General features: G+C 45.8%; 10 non-coding genes and 4 pseudogenes across 10 annotated transcripts; all 14 read left to right on the top strand.

The window, feature by feature from the left end:
• The first annotated feature begins 41 nt into the window (after positions 1-41).
• On the top strand, positions 42-231 carry LOC142719189 (U2 spliceosomal RNA). The gene has a single exon (XR_012872643.1). It is a non-coding gene; the product is annotated as a U2 spliceosomal RNA (small nuclear RNA).
• Positions 232-1,537: 1,306 nt separating this feature from the next.
• LOC142719170 (U2 spliceosomal RNA) lies at positions 1,538-1,728 on the top strand. The gene has a single exon (XR_012872626.1). It is a non-coding gene; the product is annotated as a U2 spliceosomal RNA (small nuclear RNA).
• Positions 1,729-3,034: 1,306 nt separating this feature from the next.
• Positions 3,035-3,225, top strand: LOC142719158 (U2 spliceosomal RNA). Its single transcript, XR_012872613.1, has one exon. It is a non-coding gene; the product is annotated as a U2 spliceosomal RNA (small nuclear RNA).
• Positions 3,226-4,531: 1,306 nt separating this feature from the next.
• On the top strand, positions 4,532-4,722 carry LOC142719256 (U2 spliceosomal RNA). The gene has a single exon (XR_012872696.1). It is a non-coding gene; the product is annotated as a U2 spliceosomal RNA (small nuclear RNA).
• Positions 4,723-6,028: 1,306 nt separating this feature from the next.
• LOC142719205 (U2 spliceosomal RNA) lies at positions 6,029-6,139 on the top strand (annotated as a pseudogene).
• Positions 6,140-7,488: 1,349 nt separating this feature from the next.
• On the top strand, positions 7,489-7,678 carry LOC142719188 (U2 spliceosomal RNA). The gene has a single exon (XR_012872642.1). It is a non-coding gene; the product is annotated as a U2 spliceosomal RNA (small nuclear RNA).
• Positions 7,679-8,984: 1,306 nt separating this feature from the next.
• Positions 8,985-9,175, top strand: LOC142719244 (U2 spliceosomal RNA). Its single transcript, XR_012872684.1, has one exon. It is a non-coding gene; the product is annotated as a U2 spliceosomal RNA (small nuclear RNA).
• Positions 9,176-10,481: 1,306 nt separating this feature from the next.
• On the top strand, positions 10,482-10,672 carry LOC142719232 (U2 spliceosomal RNA). The gene has a single exon (XR_012872672.1). It is a non-coding gene; the product is annotated as a U2 spliceosomal RNA (small nuclear RNA).
• A 1,306-nt stretch (positions 10,673-11,978) lies between these two features.
• LOC142719204 (U2 spliceosomal RNA) lies at positions 11,979-12,089 on the top strand (annotated as a pseudogene).
• Positions 12,090-13,438: 1,349 nt separating this feature from the next.
• On the top strand, positions 13,439-13,628 carry LOC142719186 (U2 spliceosomal RNA). Its single transcript, XR_012872641.1, has one exon. It is a non-coding gene; the product is annotated as a U2 spliceosomal RNA (small nuclear RNA).
• Positions 13,629-14,934: 1,306 nt separating this feature from the next.
• LOC142719203 (U2 spliceosomal RNA) lies at positions 14,935-15,045 on the top strand (annotated as a pseudogene).
• Positions 15,046-16,395: 1,350 nt separating this feature from the next.
• On the top strand, positions 16,396-16,601 carry LOC142719192 (U2 spliceosomal RNA; annotated as a pseudogene).
• A 1,306-nt stretch (positions 16,602-17,907) lies between these two features.
• On the top strand, positions 17,908-18,098 carry LOC142719219 (U2 spliceosomal RNA). The gene has a single exon (XR_012872660.1). It is a non-coding gene; the product is annotated as a U2 spliceosomal RNA (small nuclear RNA).
• A 1,346-nt stretch (positions 18,099-19,444) lies between these two features.
• LOC142719150 (U2 spliceosomal RNA) lies at positions 19,445-19,635 on the top strand. Its single transcript, XR_012872607.1, has one exon. It is a non-coding gene; the product is annotated as a U2 spliceosomal RNA (small nuclear RNA).
• Positions 19,636-19,778: the final 143 nt, after the last annotated feature.

Genomic DNA, 19,778 nt, shown 5'->3' with positions numbered 1-19,778 from the left:
TTTTCATTGTGATGATCTAAGTCTTTTTTATTTTGAATTTTATGATTTTTAAGACGTGATCTGAATGAATTAAAAAGATCTGTTCTTATCAGTTTAATATCTGATACGTCCCCTATCTGGGGACCATATATTAAATGGATTTTTAGAACAGGGAGATGGAAATAGAGCTTGCTCTGTCCACTCCACGCATTGACCTGGTATTGCAGTATTTCCAGGACCGGTGCACCCTTCCCTTATGTGTTGACTAAAATCAGATTCCAAAAGTGCTATTTGTGTTTGCTATTGTTTTTGTCTTTCTGATGGGATCTCCCCTTTTAATCCCATTATTTCAACACCTGTTGGACAATGCATTTGTACAGTCATGTGTGATAATGAGCTCATTTATTAAATGCAATTAATTAATACATTGCCACCTCTTGTTGTGTGTGTGTGTGTGTGTGTGTGTGTGTGTGTGTGTCTTCTGTGTTTCTGTGTTTCCGGCATTTCACATTGGAACAGCTCATTCACCTTCCTTGTCTTCTCTCCGCCCTCCCTTTTAGGTAGGTTAAAGAGCTGCACCTGAGCCAGCCACTGATTGATTGATGCAGCACCACAGTCAAATAGTGGAGTGGAGTAGGGGGAACAGCAAACAGCCATTAAAGCAGCCCGCCCGCCACAATGGACCTACCTGTGTACACTAGATGGATGTGATGGAATGTACTGTCGTCCCTACATTTCCAAGAAGAAGTAAGAATTGCAGTTGCAACAAACCCTTGCTTGCCTACAAAGAGAGCAGCAATTTGGATTTGTTACTATGTTACCTGGAAGAATAACAAACTGTGCAAGGATGGAGGTTGTAGGAGCAAAGAGAAGTTGTCTGTAAAGTTGGTGGATGCCTATTTTCCATTTTGCAGTCCCTTGTCTCCCTCTTGTGGCCTCCTGGAGGCAAATAAATGTGCAAAAAAAAGACAGCCTGGCGGCCGGCTGTTGCAGTGTTGCCCTCTCAGGCAACACTGAGTGACTGACTGAGCCGCACCGTCTTATATAAAGTTCAGACGGAACTTTGCACGTGTCATAGTGGAGCCCTCAGGATTCCAGAGCCAGCTTTCTGACATCATAATGGGGCCTGCCTCAGAGATAGATAAAAGCCTGGGCCCAGGCAGTGTTGGTCAGTGCTGCTCAGCAGGCAGCACTGGACTGGACTGGACTGGATTACAGCTGATACAAGGTGTGAAGGAACAAGGGGTGGCTGTGGGCATGCACTTGCTGCCGCTGCCAGTGTTTATCTGCATGGCAGGAGGGCATTTGGGCGTTGCCAGGAAGGCGTTTTTATGTAGATTCCTCCTCTTTCAGCACTGCATTGTGGTGCAAGCAAAAGAAGCAAATCCTGTGTAGCTTCCTCTCCGGCCTTTATTCACCTCCCTCCCGCTTAGTAGCTGTAAATGTGTGTGAGCCTGCAGGGCCCCATGGAATTGCCTAGGAGTAGGCTGAATCAATCGCTGCAAGGGGTGAACAGCAGTATGGGACAGGCTCGGGCAAGGCAAGGGCCGCTCGGGTTATCGCTTCTCGGCCTTTTGGCTAAGATCAAGTGTAGTATCTGTTCTTATCAGTTTAATATCTGATACGTCCCCTATCTGGGGACCATATATTAAATGGATTTTTAGAACAGGGAGATGGAAATAGAGCTTGCTCTGTCCACTCCACGCATTGACCTGGTATTGCAGTATTTCCAGGACCGGTGCACCCTTCCCTTATGTGTTGACTAAAATCAGATTCCAAAAGTGCTATTTGTGTTTGCTATTGTTTTTGTCTTTCTGATGGGATCTCCCCTTTTAATCCCATTATTTCAACACCTGTTGGACAATGCATTTGTACAGTCATGTGTGATAATGAGCTCATTTATTAAATGCAATTAATTAATACATTGCCACCTCTTGTTGTGTGTGTGTGTGTGTGTGTGTGTGTGTGTGTGTGTCTTCTGTGTTTCTGTGTTTCCGGCATTTCACATTGGAACAGCTCATTCACCTTCCTTGTCTTCTCTCCGCCCTCCCTTTTAGGTAGGTTAAAGAGCTGCACCTGAGCCAGCCACTGATTGATTGATGCAGCACCACAGTCAAATAGTGGAGTGGAGTAGGGGGAACAGCAAACAGCCATTAAAGCAGCCCGCCCGCCACAATGGACCTACCTGTGTACACTAGATGGATGTGATGGAATGTACTGTCGTCCCTACATTTCCAAGAAGAAGTAAGAATTGCAGTTGCAACAAACCCTTGCTTGCCTACAAAGAGAGCAGCAATTTGGATTTGTTACTATGTTACCTGGAAGAATAACAAACTGTGCAAGGATGGAGGTTGTAGGAGCAAAGAGAAGTTGTCTGTAAAGTTGGTGGATGCCTATTTTCCATTTTGCAGTCCCTTGTCTCCCTCTTGTGGCCTCCTGGAGGCAAATAAATGTGCAAAAAAAAGACAGCCTGGCGGCCGGCTGTTGCAGTGTTGCCCTCTCAGGCAACACTGAGTGACTGACTGAGCCGCACCGTCTTATATAAAGTTCAGACGGAACTTTGCACGTGTCATAGTGGAGCCCTCAGGATTCCAGAGCCAGCTTTCTGACATCATAATGGGGCCTGCCTCAGAGATAGATAAAAGCCTGGGCCCAGGCAGTGTTGGTCAGTGCTGCTCAGCAGGCAGCACTGGACTGGACTGGACTGGATTACAGCTGATACAAGGTGTGAAGGAACAAGGGGTGGCTGTGGGCATGCACTTGCTGCCGCTGCCAGTGTTTATCTGCATGGCAGGAGGGCATTTGGGCGTTGCCAGGAAGGCGTTTTTATGTAGATTCCTCCTCTTTCAGCACTGCATTGTGGTGCAAGCAAAAGAAGCAAATCCTGTGTAGCTTCCTCTCCGGCCTTTATTCACCTCCCTCCCGCTTAGTAGCTGTAAATGTGTGTGAGCCTGCAGGGCCCCATGGAATTGCCTAGGAGTAGGCTGAATCAATCGCTGCAAGGGGTGAACAGCAGTATGGGACAGGCTCGGGCAAGGCAAGGGCCGCTCGGGTTATCGCTTCTCGGCCTTTTGGCTAAGATCAAGTGTAGTATCTGTTCTTATCAGTTTAATATCTGATACGTCCCCTATCTGGGGACCATATATTAAATGGATTTTTAGAACAGGGAGATGGAAATAGAGCTTGCTCTGTCCACTCCACGCATTGACCTGGTATTGCAGTATTTCCAGGACCGGTGCACCCTTCCCTTATGTGTTGACTAAAATCAGATTCCAAAAGTGCTATTTGTGTTTGCTATTGTTTTTGTCTTTCTGATGGGATCTCCCCTTTTAATCCCATTATTTCAACACCTGTTGGACAATGCATTTGTACAGTCATGTGTGATAATGAGCTCATTTATTAAATGCAATTAATTAATACATTGCCACCTCTTGTTGTGTGTGTGTGTGTGTGTGTGTGTGTGTGTGTGTGTCTTCTGTGTTTCTGTGTTTCCGGCATTTCACATTGGAACAGCTCATTCACCTTCCTTGTCTTCTCTCCGCCCTCCCTTTTAGGTAGGTTAAAGAGCTGCACCTGAGCCAGCCACTGATTGATTGATGCAGCACCACAGTCAAATAGTGGAGTGGAGTAGGGGGAACAGCAAACAGCCATTAAAGCAGCCCGCCCGCCACAATGGACCTACCTGTGTACACTAGATGGATGTGATGGAATGTACTGTCGTCCCTACATTTCCAAGAAGAAGTAAGAATTGCAGTTGCAACAAACCCTTGCTTGCCTACAAAGAGAGCAGCAATTTGGATTTGTTACTATGTTACCTGGAAGAATAACAAACTGTGCAAGGATGGAGGTTGTAGGAGCAAAGAGAAGTTGTCTGTAAAGTTGGTGGATGCCTATTTTCCATTTTGCAGTCCCTTGTCTCCCTCTTGTGGCCTCCTGGAGGCAAATAAATGTGCAAAAAAAAGACAGCCTGGCGGCCGGCTGTTGCAGTGTTGCCCTCTCAGGCAACACTGAGTGACTGACTGAGCCGCACCGTCTTATATAAAGTTCAGACGGAACTTTGCACGTGTCATAGTGGAGCCCTCAGGATTCCAGAGCCAGCTTTCTGACATCATAATGGGGCCTGCCTCAGAGATAGATAAAAGCCTGGGCCCAGGCAGTGTTGGTCAGTGCTGCTCAGCAGGCAGCACTGGACTGGACTGGACTGGATTACAGCTGATACAAGGTGTGAAGGAACAAGGGGTGGCTGTGGGCATGCACTTGCTGCCGCTGCCAGTGTTTATCTGCATGGCAGGAGGGCATTTGGGCGTTGCCAGGAAGGCGTTTTTATGTAGATTCCTCCTCTTTCAGCACTGCATTGTGGTGCAAGCAAAAGAAGCAAATCCTGTGTAGCTTCCTCTCCGGCCTTTATTCACCTCCCTCCCGCTTAGTAGCTGTAAATGTGTGTGAGCCTGCAGGGCCCCATGGAATTGCCTAGGAGTAGGCTGAATCAATCGCTGCAAGGGGTGAACAGCAGTATGGGACAGGCTCGGGCAAGGCAAGGGCCGCTCGGGTTATCGCTTCTCGGCCTTTTGGCTAAGATCAAGTGTAGTATCTGTTCTTATCAGTTTAATATCTGATACGTCCCCTATCTGGGGACCATATATTAAATGGATTTTTAGAACAGGGAGATGGAAATAGAGCTTGCTCTGTCCACTCCACGCATTGACCTGGTATTGCAGTATTTCCAGGACCGGTGCACCCTTCCCTTATGTGTTGACTAAAATCAGATTCCAAAAGTGCTATTTGTGTTTGCTATTGTTTTTGTCTTTCTGATGGGATCTCCCCTTTTAATCCCATTATTTCAACACCTGTTGGACAATGCATTTGTACAGTCATGTGTGATAATGAGCTCATTTATTAAATGCAATTAATTAATACATTGCCACCTCTTGTTGTGTGTGTGTGTGTGTGTGTGTGTGTGTGTGTGTGTCTTCTGTGTTTCTGTGTTTCCGGCATTTCACATTGGAACAGCTCATTCACCTTCCTTGTCTTCTCTCCGCCCTCCCTTTTAGGTAGGTTAAAGAGCTGCACCTGAGCCAGCCACTGATTGATTGATGCAGCACCACAGTCAAATAGTGGAGTGGAGTAGGGGGAACAGCAAACAGCCATTAAAGCAGCCCGCCCGCCACAATGGACCTACCTGTGTACACTAGATGGATGTGATGGAATGTACTGTCGTCCCTACATTTCCAAGAAGAAGTAAGAATTGCAGTTGCAACAAACCCTTGCTTGCCTACAAAGAGAGCAGCAATTTGGATTTGTTACTATGTTACCTGGAAGAATAACAAACTGTGCAAGGATGGAGGTTGTAGGAGCAAAGAGAAGTTGTCTGTAAAGTTGGTGGATGCCTATTTTCCATTTTGCAGTCCCTTGTCTCCCTCTTGTGGCCTCCTGGAGGCAAATAAATGTGCAAAAAAAAGACAGCCTGGCGGCCGGCTGTTGCAGTGTTGCCCTCTCAGGCAACACTGAGTGACTGACTGAGCCGCACCGTCTTATATAAAGTTCAGACGGAACTTTGCACGTGTCATAGTGGAGCCCTCAGGATTCCAGAGCCAGCTTTCTGACATCATAATGGGGCCTGCCTCAGAGATAGATAAAAGCCTGGGCCCAGGCAGTGTTGGTCAGTGCTGCTCAGCAGGCAGCACTGGACTGGACTGGACTGGATTACAGCTGATACAAGGTGTGAAGGAACAAGGGGTGGCTGTGGGCATGCACTTGCTGCCGCTGCCAGTGTTTATCTGCATGGCAGGAGGGCATTTGGGCGTTGCCAGGAAGGCGTTTTTATGTAGATTCCTCCTCTTTCAGCACTGCATTGTGGTGCAAGCAAAAGAAGCAAATCCTGTGTAGCTTCCTCTCCGGCCTTTATTCACCTCCCTCCCGCTTAGTAGCTGTAAATGTGTGTGAGCCTGCAGGGCCCCATGGAATTGCCTAGGAGTAGGCTGAATCAATCGCTGCAAGGGGTGAACAGCAGTATGGGACAGGCTCGGGCAAGGCAAGGGCCGCTCGGGTTATCGCTTCTCGGCCTTTTGGCTAAGATCAAGTGTAGTACTTTAGGGTATTGCCTTGTTTCTTGGTCAGGAGGTGCCCTGGTACCCTTTTCCTTGGCCTGGGGGGATCGTTTCTCTTAGGAGAGACTTCACCCCTCTGCTGCTATTGGGGAGGAGGATTAGTCCAGGGCAACGGGGAGCGATCACCTGCCTGGTACTTCGGTACTGAAGGTATTCTTTGGAGATTGCTGGAATTCGTTTGGAGCAGGATGGAGGAAATTCCCGAATATATGCGTACCAGGAATGCTGTCCGGTTTTTCGTGGAGGAATCTGAGCGACAAAGGAAGGATCTGGAGTTCATCACAAAGGTTCTTTTGTTGGATTTCTTTCAGCTGGAGAGATCATGCATTTTGGCGGTGATGGACTATCCGAGGAGAGGGTGCTTTGACGTTACCTTCGCCACAGAAGAAATTTATGCTGTCTTTTTAGAACGCTTGAAGGAAGGTAAAAGGGACCCAAGACTTGTGGGTGTGAAGGTAACACCACATTTTGTGCCAAACAAAAAGTTGGTGGTTGTAAAAATGTTTTCGCCTTACGTGGATGAAGAGGACATTAAGTTATTTCTCAATAAGTTTTGTGAGGAGGTGGTGGGAAAGGGGAAAGTGTTTAACCCTTTTGGATTTTGGACTGGGAAGTGGAAATTTCTTTGTAAATTTGTGAGAATTGGTGAATCTAGAAACCTATTGTTTCCTCCAGCGCGGTTCAAGATTGGAAGTGCGTGTGGAAATTTATTTTTTCTTGGAATGGATATGTTTTGTTTGAATTGTAAAGAGTATGGTCATGAGAGAGAAGCCTGTGAGAAAGTAATGTGTACAAAATGTCTGCAAGAGGGACATAAGTATAATGAATGTCAGAAAGGGAAAGTATGTAATATGTGTGGAGAGGAGGGGCACATATTCAAATCGTGCCCAAAGAAAAGCAAACGTGAGGTACAAGAGGAAAATAAGAAGATAGTCAAAAGAAAGGAAGCGGAAGTTAGTTTGGAAGAAGGCAAGCTTCACAAATTGGAAGGAAGTGGGCAAAGTGATGAGAAAAAAAGGAAAAAAGCAGAGAGAAAGAAAAAAAGTGTCATTTCAGAAGAGGAAAGAGCAGAAAGAGACAGGTTATTGGAAGAAGTAGAGCAGTTACGTAGTAAAATTAATTTTGAAAAAATGCGGAGGAGGGTGCGGCTCTGTGTAAGAGAAAATTTACCAGGGTTTCTTGAAAGGTATGGTGTGCCAACGTGGTTAACGTGCATTGTAAACTGTGAGTGGGATGGTAATGATTTGCAGGAACATCTAGTGGATATGTTAGGAACTATTGCTGTTAAAAAAGGAATGTTTTTTTGATTTCTTAGGAAAAAAAAGGAAAGAGGAAAACAAAAATTAATTGTACGTTTTCAGTTTTCATTGTGATGATCTAAGTCTTTTTTATTTTGAATTTTATGATTTTTAAGACGTGATCTGAATGAATTAAAAAGATCTGTTCTTATCAGTTTAATATCTGATACGTCCCCTATCTGGGGACCATATATTAAATGGATTTTTAGAACAGGGAGATGGAAATAGAGCTTGCTCTGTCCACTCCACGCATTGACCTGGTATTGCAGTATTTCCAGGACCGGTGCACCCTTCCCTTATGTGTTGACTAAAATCAGATTCCAAAAGTGCTATTTGTGTTTGCTATTGTTTTTGTCTTTCTGATGGGATCTCCCCTTTTAATCCCATTATTTCAACACCTGTTGGACAATGCATTTGTACAGTCATGTGTGATAATGAGCTCATTTATTAAATGCAATTAATTAATACATTGCCACCTCTTGTTGTGTGTGTGTGTGTGTGTGTGTGTGTGTGTGTGTGTCTTCTGTGTTTCTGTGTTTCCGGCATTTCACATTGGAACAGCTCATTCACCTTCCTTGTCTTCTCTCCGCCCTCCCTTTTAGGTAGGTTAAAGAGCTGCACCTGAGCCAGCCACTGATTGATTGATGCAGCACCACAGTCAAATAGTGGAGTGGAGTAGGGGGAACAGCAAACAGCCATTAAAGCAGCCCGCCCGCCACAATGGACCTACCTGTGTACACTAGATGGATGTGATGGAATGTACTGTCGTCCCTACATTTCCAAGAAGAAGTAAGAATTGCAGTTGCAACAAACCCTTGCTTGCCTACAAAGAGAGCAGCAATTTGGATTTGTTACTATGTTACCTGGAAGAATAACAAACTGTGCAAGGATGGAGGTTGTAGGAGCAAAGAGAAGTTGTCTGTAAAGTTGGTGGATGCCTATTTTCCATTTTGCAGTCCCTTGTCTCCCTCTTGTGGCCTCCTGGAGGCAAATAAATGTGCAAAAAAAAGACAGCCTGGCGGCCGGCTGTTGCAGTGTTGCCCTCTCAGGCAACACTGAGTGACTGACTGAGCCGCACCGTCTTATATAAAGTTCAGACGGAACTTTGCACGTGTCATAGTGGAGCCCTCAGGATTCCAGAGCCAGCTTTCTGACATCATAATGGGGCCTGCCTCAGAGATAGATAAAAGCCTGGGCCCAGGCAGTGTTGGTCAGTGCTGCTCAGCAGGCAGCACTGGACTGGACTGGACTGGATTACAGCTGATACAAGGTGTGAAGGAACAAGGGGTGGCTGTGGGCATGCACTTGCTGCCGCTGCCAGTGTTTATCTGCATGGCAGGAGGGCATTTGGGCGTTGCCAGGAAGGCGTTTTTATGTAGATTCCTCCTCTTTCAGCACTGCATTGTGGTGCAAGCAAAAGAAGCAAATCCTGTGTAGCTTCCTCTCCGGCCTTTATTCACCTCCCTCCCGCTTAGTAGCTGTAAATGTGTGTGAGCCTGCAGGGCCCCATGGAATTGCCTAGGAGTAGGCTGAATCAATCGCTGCAAGGGGTGAACAGCAGTATGGGACAGGCTCGGGCAAGGCAAGGGCCGCTCGGGTTATCGCTTCTCGGCCTTTTGGCTAAGATCAAGTGTAGTATCTGTTCTTATCAGTTTAATATCTGATACGTCCCCTATCTGGGGACCATATATTAAATGGATTTTTAGAACAGGGAGATGGAAATAGAGCTTGCTCTGTCCACTCCACGCATTGACCTGGTATTGCAGTATTTCCAGGACCGGTGCACCCTTCCCTTATGTGTTGACTAAAATCAGATTCCAAAAGTGCTATTTGTGTTTGCTATTGTTTTTGTCTTTCTGATGGGATCTCCCCTTTTAATCCCATTATTTCAACACCTGTTGGACAATGCATTTGTACAGTCATGTGTGATAATGAGCTCATTTATTAAATGCAATTAATTAATACATTGCCACCTCTTGTTGTGTGTGTGTGTGTGTGTGTGTGTGTGTGTGTGTGTCTTCTGTGTTTCTGTGTTTCCGGCATTTCACATTGGAACAGCTCATTCACCTTCCTTGTCTTCTCTCCGCCCTCCCTTTTAGGTAGGTTAAAGAGCTGCACCTGAGCCAGCCACTGATTGATTGATGCAGCACCACAGTCAAATAGTGGAGTGGAGTAGGGGGAACAGCAAACAGCCATTAAAGCAGCCCGCCCGCCACAATGGACCTACCTGTGTACACTAGATGGATGTGATGGAATGTACTGTCGTCCCTACATTTCCAAGAAGAAGTAAGAATTGCAGTTGCAACAAACCCTTGCTTGCCTACAAAGAGAGCAGCAATTTGGATTTGTTACTATGTTACCTGGAAGAATAACAAACTGTGCAAGGATGGAGGTTGTAGGAGCAAAGAGAAGTTGTCTGTAAAGTTGGTGGATGCCTATTTTCCATTTTGCAGTCCCTTGTCTCCCTCTTGTGGCCTCCTGGAGGCAAATAAATGTGCAAAAAAAAGACAGCCTGGCGGCCGGCTGTTGCAGTGTTGCCCTCTCAGGCAACACTGAGTGACTGACTGAGCCGCACCGTCTTATATAAAGTTCAGACGGAACTTTGCACGTGTCATAGTGGAGCCCTCAGGATTCCAGAGCCAGCTTTCTGACATCATAATGGGGCCTGCCTCAGAGATAGATAAAAGCCTGGGCCCAGGCAGTGTTGGTCAGTGCTGCTCAGCAGGCAGCACTGGACTGGACTGGACTGGATTACAGCTGATACAAGGTGTGAAGGAACAAGGGGTGGCTGTGGGCATGCACTTGCTGCCGCTGCCAGTGTTTATCTGCATGGCAGGAGGGCATTTGGGCGTTGCCAGGAAGGCGTTTTTATGTAGATTCCTCCTCTTTCAGCACTGCATTGTGGTGCAAGCAAAAGAAGCAAATCCTGTGTAGCTTCCTCTCCGGCCTTTATTCACCTCCCTCCCGCTTAGTAGCTGTAAATGTGTGTGAGCCTGCAGGGCCCCATGGAATTGCCTAGGAGTAGGCTGAATCAATCGCTGCAAGGGGTGAACAGCAGTATGGGACAGGCTCGGGCAAGGCAAGGGCCGCTCGGGTTATCGCTTCTCGGCCTTTTGGCTAAGATCAAGTGTAGTATCTGTTCTTATCAGTTTAATATCTGATACGTCCCCTATCTGGGGACCATATATTAAATGGATTTTTAGAACAGGGAGATGGAAATAGAGCTTGCTCTGTCCACTCCACGCATTGACCTGGTATTGCAGTATTTCCAGGACCGGTGCACCCTTCCCTTATGTGTTGACTAAAATCAGATTCCAAAAGTGCTATTTGTGTTTGCTATTGTTTTTGTCTTTCTGATGGGATCTCCCCTTTTAATCCCATTATTTCAACACCTGTTGGACAATGCATTTGTACAGTCATGTGTGATAATGAGCTCATTTATTAAATGCAATTAATTAATACATTGCCACCTCTTGTTGTGTGTGTGTGTGTGTGTGTGTGTGTGTGTGTGTGTCTTCTGTGTTTCTGTGTTTCCGGCATTTCACATTGGAACAGCTCATTCACCTTCCTTGTCTTCTCTCCGCCCTCCCTTTTAGGTAGGTTAAAGAGCTGCACCTGAGCCAGCCACTGATTGATTGATGCAGCACCACAGTCAAATAGTGGAGTGGAGTAGGGGGAACAGCAAACAGCCATTAAAGCAGCCCGCCCGCCACAATGGACCTACCTGTGTACACTAGATGGATGTGATGGAATGTACTGTCGTCCCTACATTTCCAAGAAGAAGTAAGAATTGCAGTTGCAACAAACCCTTGCTTGCCTACAAAGAGAGCAGCAATTTGGATTTGTTACTATGTTACCTGGAAGAATAACAAACTGTGCAAGGATGGAGGTTGTAGGAGCAAAGAGAAGTTGTCTGTAAAGTTGGTGGATGCCTATTTTCCATTTTGCAGTCCCTTGTCTCCCTCTTGTGGCCTCCTGGAGGCAAATAAATGTGCAAAAAAAAGACAGCCTGGCGGCCGGCTGTTGCAGTGTTGCCCTCTCAGGCAACACTGAGTGACTGACTGAGCCGCACCGTCTTATATAAAGTTCAGACGGAACTTTGCACGTGTCATAGTGGAGCCCTCAGGATTCCAGAGCCAGCTTTCTGACATCATAATGGGGCCTGCCTCAGAGATAGATAAAAGCCTGGGCCCAGGCAGTGTTGGTCAGTGCTGCTCAGCAGGCAGCACTGGACTGGACTGGACTGGATTACAGCTGATACAAGGTGTGAAGGAACAAGGGGTGGCTGTGGGCATGCACTTGCTGCCGCTGCCAGTGTTTATCTGCATGGCAGGAGGGCATTTGGGCGTTGCCAGGAAGGCGTTTTTATGTAGATTCCTCCTCTTTCAGCACTGCATTGTGGTGCAAGCAAAAGAAGCAAATCCTGTGTAGCTTCCTCTCCGGCCTTTATTCACCTCCCTCCCGCTTAGTAGCTGTAAATGTGTGTGAGCCTGCAGGGCCCCATGGAATTGCCTAGGAGTAGGCTGAATCAATCGCTGCAAGGGGTGAACAGCAGTATGGGACAGGCTCGGGCAAGGCAAGGGCCGCTCGGGTTATCGCTTCTCGGCCTTTTGGCTAAGATCAAGTGTAGTACTTTAGGGTATTGCCTTGTTTCTTGGTCAGGAGGTGCCCTGGTACCCTTTTCCTTGGCCTGGGGGGATCGTTTCTCTTAGGAGAGACTTCACCCCTCTGCTGCTATTGGGGAGGAGGATTAGTCCAGGGCAACGGGGAGCGATCACCTGCCTGGTACTTCGGTACTGAAGGTATTCTTTGGAGATTGCTGGAATTCGTTTGGAGCAGGATGGAGGAAATTCCCGAATATATGCGTACCAGGAATGCTGTCCGGTTTTTCGTGGAGGAATCTGAGCGACAAAGGAAGGATCTGGAGTTCATCACAAAGGTTCTTTTGTTGGATTTCTTTCAGCTGGAGAGATCATGCATTTTGGCGGTGATGGACTATCCGAGGAGAGGGTGCTTTGACGTTACCTTCGCCACAGAAGAAATTTATGCTGTCTTTTTAGAACGCTTGAAGGAAGGTAAAAGGGACCCAAGACTTGTGGGTGTGAAGGTAACACCACATTTTGTGCCAAACAAAAAGTTGGTGGTTGTAAAAATGTTTTCGCCTTACGTGGATGAAGAGGACATTAAGTTATTTCTCAATAAGTTTTGTGAGGAGGTGGTGGGAAAGGGGAAAGTGTTTAACCCTTTTGGATTTTGGACTGGGAAGTGGAAATTTCTTTGTAAATTTGTGAGAATTGGTGAATCTAGAAACCTATTGTTTCCTCCAGCGCGGTTCAAGATTGGAAGTGCGTGTGGAAATTTATTTTTTCTTGGAATGGATATGTTTTGTTTGAATTGTAAAGAGTATGGTCATGAGAGAGAAGCCTGTGAGAAAGTAATGTGTACAAAATGTCTGCAAGAGGGACATAAGTATAATGAATGTCAGAAAGGGAAAGTATGTAATATGTGTGGAGAGGAGGGGCACATATTCAAATCGTGCCCAAAGAAAAGCAAACGTGAGGTACAAGAGGAAAATAAGAAGATAGTCAAAAGAAAGGAAGCGGAAGTTAGTTTGGAAGAAGGCAAGCTTCACAAATTGGAAGGAAGTGGGCAAAGTGATGAGAAAAAAAGGAAAAAAGCAGAGAGAAAGAAAAAAAGTGTCATTTCAGAAGAGGAAAGAGCAGAAAGAGACAGGTTATTGGAAGAAGTAGAGCAGTTACGTAGTAAAATTAATTTTGAAAAAATGCGGAGGAGGGTGCGGCTCTGTGTAAGAGAAAATTTACCAGGGTTTCTTGAAAGGTATGGTGTGCCAACGTGGTTAACGTGCATTGTAAACTGTGAGTGGGATGGTAATGATTTGCAGGAACATCTAGTGGATATGTTAGGAACTATTGCTGTTAAAAAAGGAATGTTTTTTTGATTTCTTAGGAAAAAAAAGGAAAGAGGAAAACAAAAATTAATTGTACGTTTTCAGTTTTCATTGTGATGATCTAAGTCTTTTTTATTTTGAATTTTATGATTTTTAAGACGTGATCTGAATGAATTAAAAAGATCTGTTCTTATCAGTTTAATATCTGATACGTCCCCTATCTGGGGACCATATATTAAATGGATTTTTAGAACAGGGAGATGGAAATAGAGCTTGCTCTGTCCACTCCACGCATTGACCTGGTATTGCAGTATTTCCAGGACCGGTGCACCCTTCCCTTATGTGTTGACTAAAATCAGATTCCAAAAGTGCTATTTGTGTTTGCTATTGTTTTTGTCTTTCTGATGGGATCTCCCCTTTTAATCCCATTATTTCAACACCTGTTGGACAATGCATTTGTACAGTCATGTGTGATAATGAGCTCATTTATTAAATGCAATTAATTAATACATTGCCACCTCTTGTTGTGTGTGTGTGTGTGTGTGTGTGTGTGTGTGTGTGTCTTCTGTGTTTCTGTGTTTCCGGCATTTCACATTGGAACAGCTCATTCACCTTCCTTGTCTTCTCTCCGCCCTCCCTTTTAGGTAGGTTAAAGAGCTGCACCTGAGCCAGCCACTGATTGATTGATGCAGCACCACAGTCAAATAGTGGAGTGGAGTAGGGGGAACAGCAAACAGCCATTAAAGCAGCCCGCCCGCCACAATGGACCTACCTGTGTACACTAGATGGATGTGATGGAATGTACTGTCGTCCCTACATTTCCAAGAAGAAGTAAGAATTGCAGTTGCAACAAACCCTTGCTTGCCTACAAAGAGAGCAGCAATTTGGATTTGTTACTATGTTACCTGGAAGAATAACAAACTGTGCAAGGATGGAGGTTGTAGGAGCAAAGAGAAGTTGTCTGTAAAGTTGGTGGATGCCTATTTTCCATTTTGCAGTCCCTTGTCTCCCTCTTGTGGCCTCCTGGAGGCAAATAAATGTGCAAAAAAAAGACAGCCTGGCGGCCGGCTGTTGCAGTGTTGCCCTCTCAGGCAACACTGAGTGACTGACTGAGCCGCACCGTCTTATATAAAGTTCAGACGGAACTTTGCACGTGTCATAGTGGAGCCCTCAGGATTCCAGAGCCAGCTTTCTGACATCATAATGGGGCCTGCCTCAGAGATAGATAAAAGCCTGGGCCCAGGCAGTGTTGGTCAGTGCTGCTCAGCAGGCAGCACTGGACTGGACTGGACTGGATTACAGCTGATACAAGGTGTGAAGGAACAAGGGGTGGCTGTGGGCATGCACTTGCTGCCGCTGCCAGTGTTTATCTGCATGGCAGGAGGGCATTTGGGCGTTGCCAGGAAGGCGTTTTTATGTAGATTCCTCCTCTTTCAGCACTGCATTGTGGTGCAAGCAAAAGAAGCAAATCCTGTGTAGCTTCCTCTCCGGCCTTTATTCACCTCCCTCCCGCTTAGTAGCTGTAAATGTGTGTGAGCCTGCAGGGCCCCATGGAATTGCCTAGGAGTAGGCTGAATCAATCGCTGCAAGGGGTGAACAGCAGTATGGGACAGGCTCGGGCAAGGCAAGGGCCGCTCGGGTTATCGCTTCTCGGCCTTTTGGCTAAGATCAAGTGTAGTACTTTAGGGTATTGCCTTGTTTCTTGGTCAGGAGGTGCCCTGGTACCCTTTTCCTTGGCCTGGGGGGATCGTTTCTCTTAGGAGAGACTTCACCCCTCTGCTGCTATTGGGGAGGAGGATTAGTCCAGGGCAACGGGGAGCGATCACCTGCCTGGTACTTCGGTACTGAAGGTATTCTTTGGAGATTGCTGGAATTCGTTTGGAGCAGGATGGAGGAAATTCCCGAATATATGCGTACCAGGAATGCTGTCCGGTTTTTCGTGGAGGAATCTGAGCGACAAAGGAAGGATCTGGAGTTCATCACAAAGGTTCTTTTGTTGGATTTCTTTCAGCTGGAGAGATCATGCATTTTGGCGGTGATGGACTATCCGAGGAGAGGGTGCTTTGACGTTACCTTCGCCACAGAAGAAATTTATGCTGTCTTTTTAGAACGCTTGAAGGAAGGTAAAAGGGACCCAAGACTTGTGGGTGTGAAGGTAACACCACATTTTGTGCCAAACAAAAAGTTGGTGGTTGTAAAAATGTTTTCGCCTTACGTGGATGAAGAGGACATTAAGTTATTTCTCAATAAGTTTTGTGAGGAGGTGGTGGGAAAGGGGAAAGTGTTTAACCCTTTTGGATTTTGGACTGGGAAGTGGAAATTTCTTTGTAAATTTGTGAGAATTGGTGAATCTAGAAACCTATTGTTTCCTCCAGCGCGGTTCAAGATTGGAAGTGCGTGTGGAAATTTATTTTTTCTTGGAATGGATATGTTTTGTTTGAATTGTAAAGAGTATGGTCATGAGAGAGAAGCCTGTGAGAAAGTAATGTGTACAAAATGTCTGCAAGAGGGACATAAGTATAATGAATGTCAGAAAGGGAAAGTATGTAATATGTGTGGAGAGGAGGGGCACATATTCAAATCGTGCCCAAAGAAAAGCAAACGTGAGGTACAAGAGGAAAATAAGAAGATAGTCAAAAGAAAGGAAGCGGAAGTTAGTTTGGAAGAAGGCAAGCTTCATAAATTGGAAGGAAGTGGGCAAAGTGATGAGAAAAAAAGGAAAAAAGCAGAGAGAAAGAAAAAAAGTGTCATTTCAGAAGAGGAAAGAGCAGAAAGAGACAGGTTATTGGAAGAAGTAGAGCAGTTACGTAGTAAAATTAATTTTGAAAAAATGCGGAGGAGGGTGCGGCTCTGTGTAAGAGAAAATTTACCAGGGTTTCTTGAAAGGTATGGTGTGCCAACATGGTTAACGTGCATTGTAAACTGTGAGTGGGATGGTAATGATTTGCAGGAACATCTAGTGGATATGTTAGGAACTATTGCTGTTAAAAAAGGAATGTTTTTTTGATTTCTTAAGGAAAAAAAAGGAAAGAGGAAAACAAAAATTAATTGTACGTTTTCAGTTTTCATTGTGATGATCTAAGTCTTTTTTATTTTGAATTTTATGATTTTTAAGACGTGATCTGAATGAATTAAAAAAAAAAAAAAAAAAAAAAATCTGTTCTTATCAGTTTAATATCTGATACGTCCCCTATCTGGGGACCATATATTAAATGGATTTTTAGAACAGGGAGATGGAAATAGAGCTTGCTCTGTCCACTCCACGCATTGACCTGGTATTGCAGTATTTCCAGGACCGGTGCACCCTTCCCTTATGTGTTGACTAAAATCAGATTCCAAAAGTGCTATTTGTGTTTGCTATTGTTTTTGTCTTTCTGATGGGATCTCCCCTTTTAATCCCATTATTTCAACACCTGTTGGACAATGCATTTGTACAGTCATGTGTGATAATGAGCTCATTTATTAAATGCAATTAATTAATACATTGCCACCTCTTGTTGTGTGTGTGTGTGTGTGTGTGTGTGTGTGTGTGTGTCTTCTGTGTTTCTGTGTTTCCGGCATTTCACATTGGAACAGCTCATTCACCTTCCTTGTCTTCTCTCCGCCCTCCCTTTTAGGTAGGTTAAAGAGCTGCACCTGAGCCAGCCACTGATTGATTGATGCAGCACCACAGTCAAATAGTGGAGTGGAGTAGGGGGAACAGCAAACAGCCATTAAAGCAGCCCGCCCGCCACAATGGACCTACCTGTGTACACTAGATGGATGTGATGGAATGTACTGTCGTCCCTACATTTCCAAGAAGAAGTAAGAATTGCAGTTGCAACAAACCCTTGCTTGCCTACAAAGAGAGCAGCAATTTGGATTTGTTACTATGTTACCTGGAAGAATAACAAACTGTGCAAGGATGGAGGTTGTAGGAGCAAAGAGAAGTTGTCTGTAAAGTTGGTGGATGCCTATTTTCCATTTTGCAGTCCCTTGTCTCCCTCTTGTGGCCTCCTGGAGGCAAATAAATGTGCAAAAAAAAGACAGCCTGGCGGCCGGCTGTTGCAGTGTTGCCCTCTCAGGCAACACTGAGTGACTGACTGAGCCGCACCGTCTTATATAAAGTTCAGACGGAACTTTGCACGTGTCATAGTGGAGCCCTCAGGATTCCAGAGCCAGCTTTCTGACATCATAATGGGGCCTGCCTCAGAGATAGATAAAAGCCTGGGCCCAGGCAGTGTTGGTCAGTGCTGCTCAGCAGGCAGCACTGGACTGGACTGGACTGGATTACAGCTGATACAAGGTGTGAAGGAACAAGGGGTGGCTGTGGGCATGCACTTGCTGCCGCTGCCAGTGTTTATCTGCATGGCAGGAGGGCATTTGGGCGTTGCCAGGAAGGCGTTTTTATGTAGATTCCTCCTCTTTCAGCACTGCATTGTGGTGCAAGCAAAAGAAGCAAATCCTGTGTAGCTTCCTCTCCGGCCTTTATTCACCTCCCTCCCGCTTAGTAGCTGTAAATGTGTGTGAGCCTGCAGGGCCCCATGGAATTGCCTAGGAGTAGGCTGAATCAATCGCTGCAAGGGGTGAACAGCAGTATGGGACAGGCTCGGGCAAGGCAAGGGCCGCTCGGGTTATCGCTTCTCGGCCTTTTGGCTAAGATCAAGTGTAGTATCTGTTCTTATCAGTTTAATATCTGATACGTCCCCTATCTGGGGACCATATATTAAATGGATTTTTAGAACAGGGAGATGGAAATAGAGCTTGCTCTGTCCACTCCACGCATTGACCTGGTATTGCAGTATTTCCAGGACCGGTGCACCCTTCCCTTATGTGTTGACTAAAATCAGATTCCAAAAGTGCTATTTGTGTTTGCTATTGTTTTTGTCTTTCTGATGGGATCTCCCCTTTTAATCCCATTATTTCAACACCTGTTGGACAATGCATTTGTACAGTCATGTGTGATAATGAGCTCATTTATTAAATGCAATTAATTAATACATTGCCACCTCTTGTTGTGTGTGTGTGTGTGTGTGTGTGTGTGTGTGTGTGTGTGTGTGTGTGTGTGTGTGTGTGTGTGTGTGTGTGTGTGTCTTCTGTGTTTCTGTGTTTCCGGCATTTCACATTGGAACAGCTCATTCACCTTCCTTGTCTTCTCTCCGCCCTCCCTTTTAGGTAGGTTAAAGAGCTGCACCTGAGCCAGCCACTGATTGATTGATGCAGCACCACAGTCAAATAGTGGAGTGGAGTAGGGGGAACAGCAAACAGCCATTAAAGCAGCCCGCCCGCCACAATGGACCTACCTGTGTACACTAGATGGATGTGATGGAATGTACTGTCGTCCCTACATTTCCAAGAAGAAGTAAGAATTGCAGTTGCAACAAACCCTTGCTTGCCTACAAAGAGAGCAGCAATTTGGATTTGTTACTATGTTACCTGGAAGAATAACAAACTGTGCAAGGATGGAGGTTGTAGGAGCAAAGAGAAGTTGTCTGTAAAGTTGGTGGATGCCTATTTTCCATTTTGCAGTCCCTTGTCTCCCTCTTGTGGCCTCCTGGAGGCAAATAAATGTGCAAAAAAAAGACAGCCTGGCGGCCGGCTGTTGCAGTGTTGCCCTCTCAGGCAACACTGAGTGACTGACTGAGCCGCACCGTCTTATATAAAGTTCAGACGGAACTTTGCACGTGTCATAGTGGAGCCCTCAGGATTCCAGAGCCAGCTTTCTGACATCATAATGGGGCCTGCCTCAGAGATAGATAAAAGCCTGGGCCCAGGCAGTGTTGGTCAGTGCTGCTCAGCAGGCAGCACTGGACTGGACTGGACTGGATTACAGCTGATACAAGGTGTGAAGGAACAAGGGGTGGCTGTGGGCATGCACTTGCTGCCGCTGCCAGTGTTTATCTGCATGGCAGGAGGGCATTTGGGCGTTGCCAGGAAGGCGTTTTTATGTAGATTCCTCCTCTTTCAGCACTGCATTGTGGTGCAAGCAAAAGAAGCAAATCCTGTGTAGCTTCCTCTCCGGCCTTTATTCACCTCCCTCCCGCTTAGTAGCTGTAAATGTGTGTGAGCCTGCAGGGCCCCATGGAATTGCCTAGGAGTAGGCTGAATCAATCGCTGCAAGGGGTGAACAGCAGTATGGGACAGGCTCGGGCAAGGCAAGGGCCGCTCGGGTTATCGCTTCTCGGCCTTTTGGCTAAGATCAAGTGTAGTATCTGTTCTTATCAGTTTAATATCTGATACGTCCCCTATCTGGGGACCATATATTAAATGGATTTTTAGAACAGGGAGATGGAAATAGAGCTTGCTCTGTCCACTCCACGCATTGACCTGGTATTGCAGTATTTCCAGGACCGGTGCACCCTTCCCTTATGTGTTGACTAAAATCAGATTCCAAAAGTGCTATTTGTGTTTGCTATTGTTTTTGTCTTTCTGATGGGATCTCCCCTTTTAATCCCATTATTTCAACACCTGTTGGACAATGCATTTGTACAGTCATGTGTGATAATG

The sequence above is a fragment of the Rhinoderma darwinii genome, unplaced genomic scaffold (assembly GCF_050947455.1).
Source record: "Rhinoderma darwinii isolate aRhiDar2 unplaced genomic scaffold, aRhiDar2.hap1 Scaffold_471, whole genome shotgun sequence".
NCBI lineage: Eukaryota > Metazoa > Chordata > Amphibia > Anura > Rhinodermatidae > Rhinoderma > Rhinoderma darwinii.
This window is presented reverse-complemented; position numbering and strand designations above follow the sequence as displayed.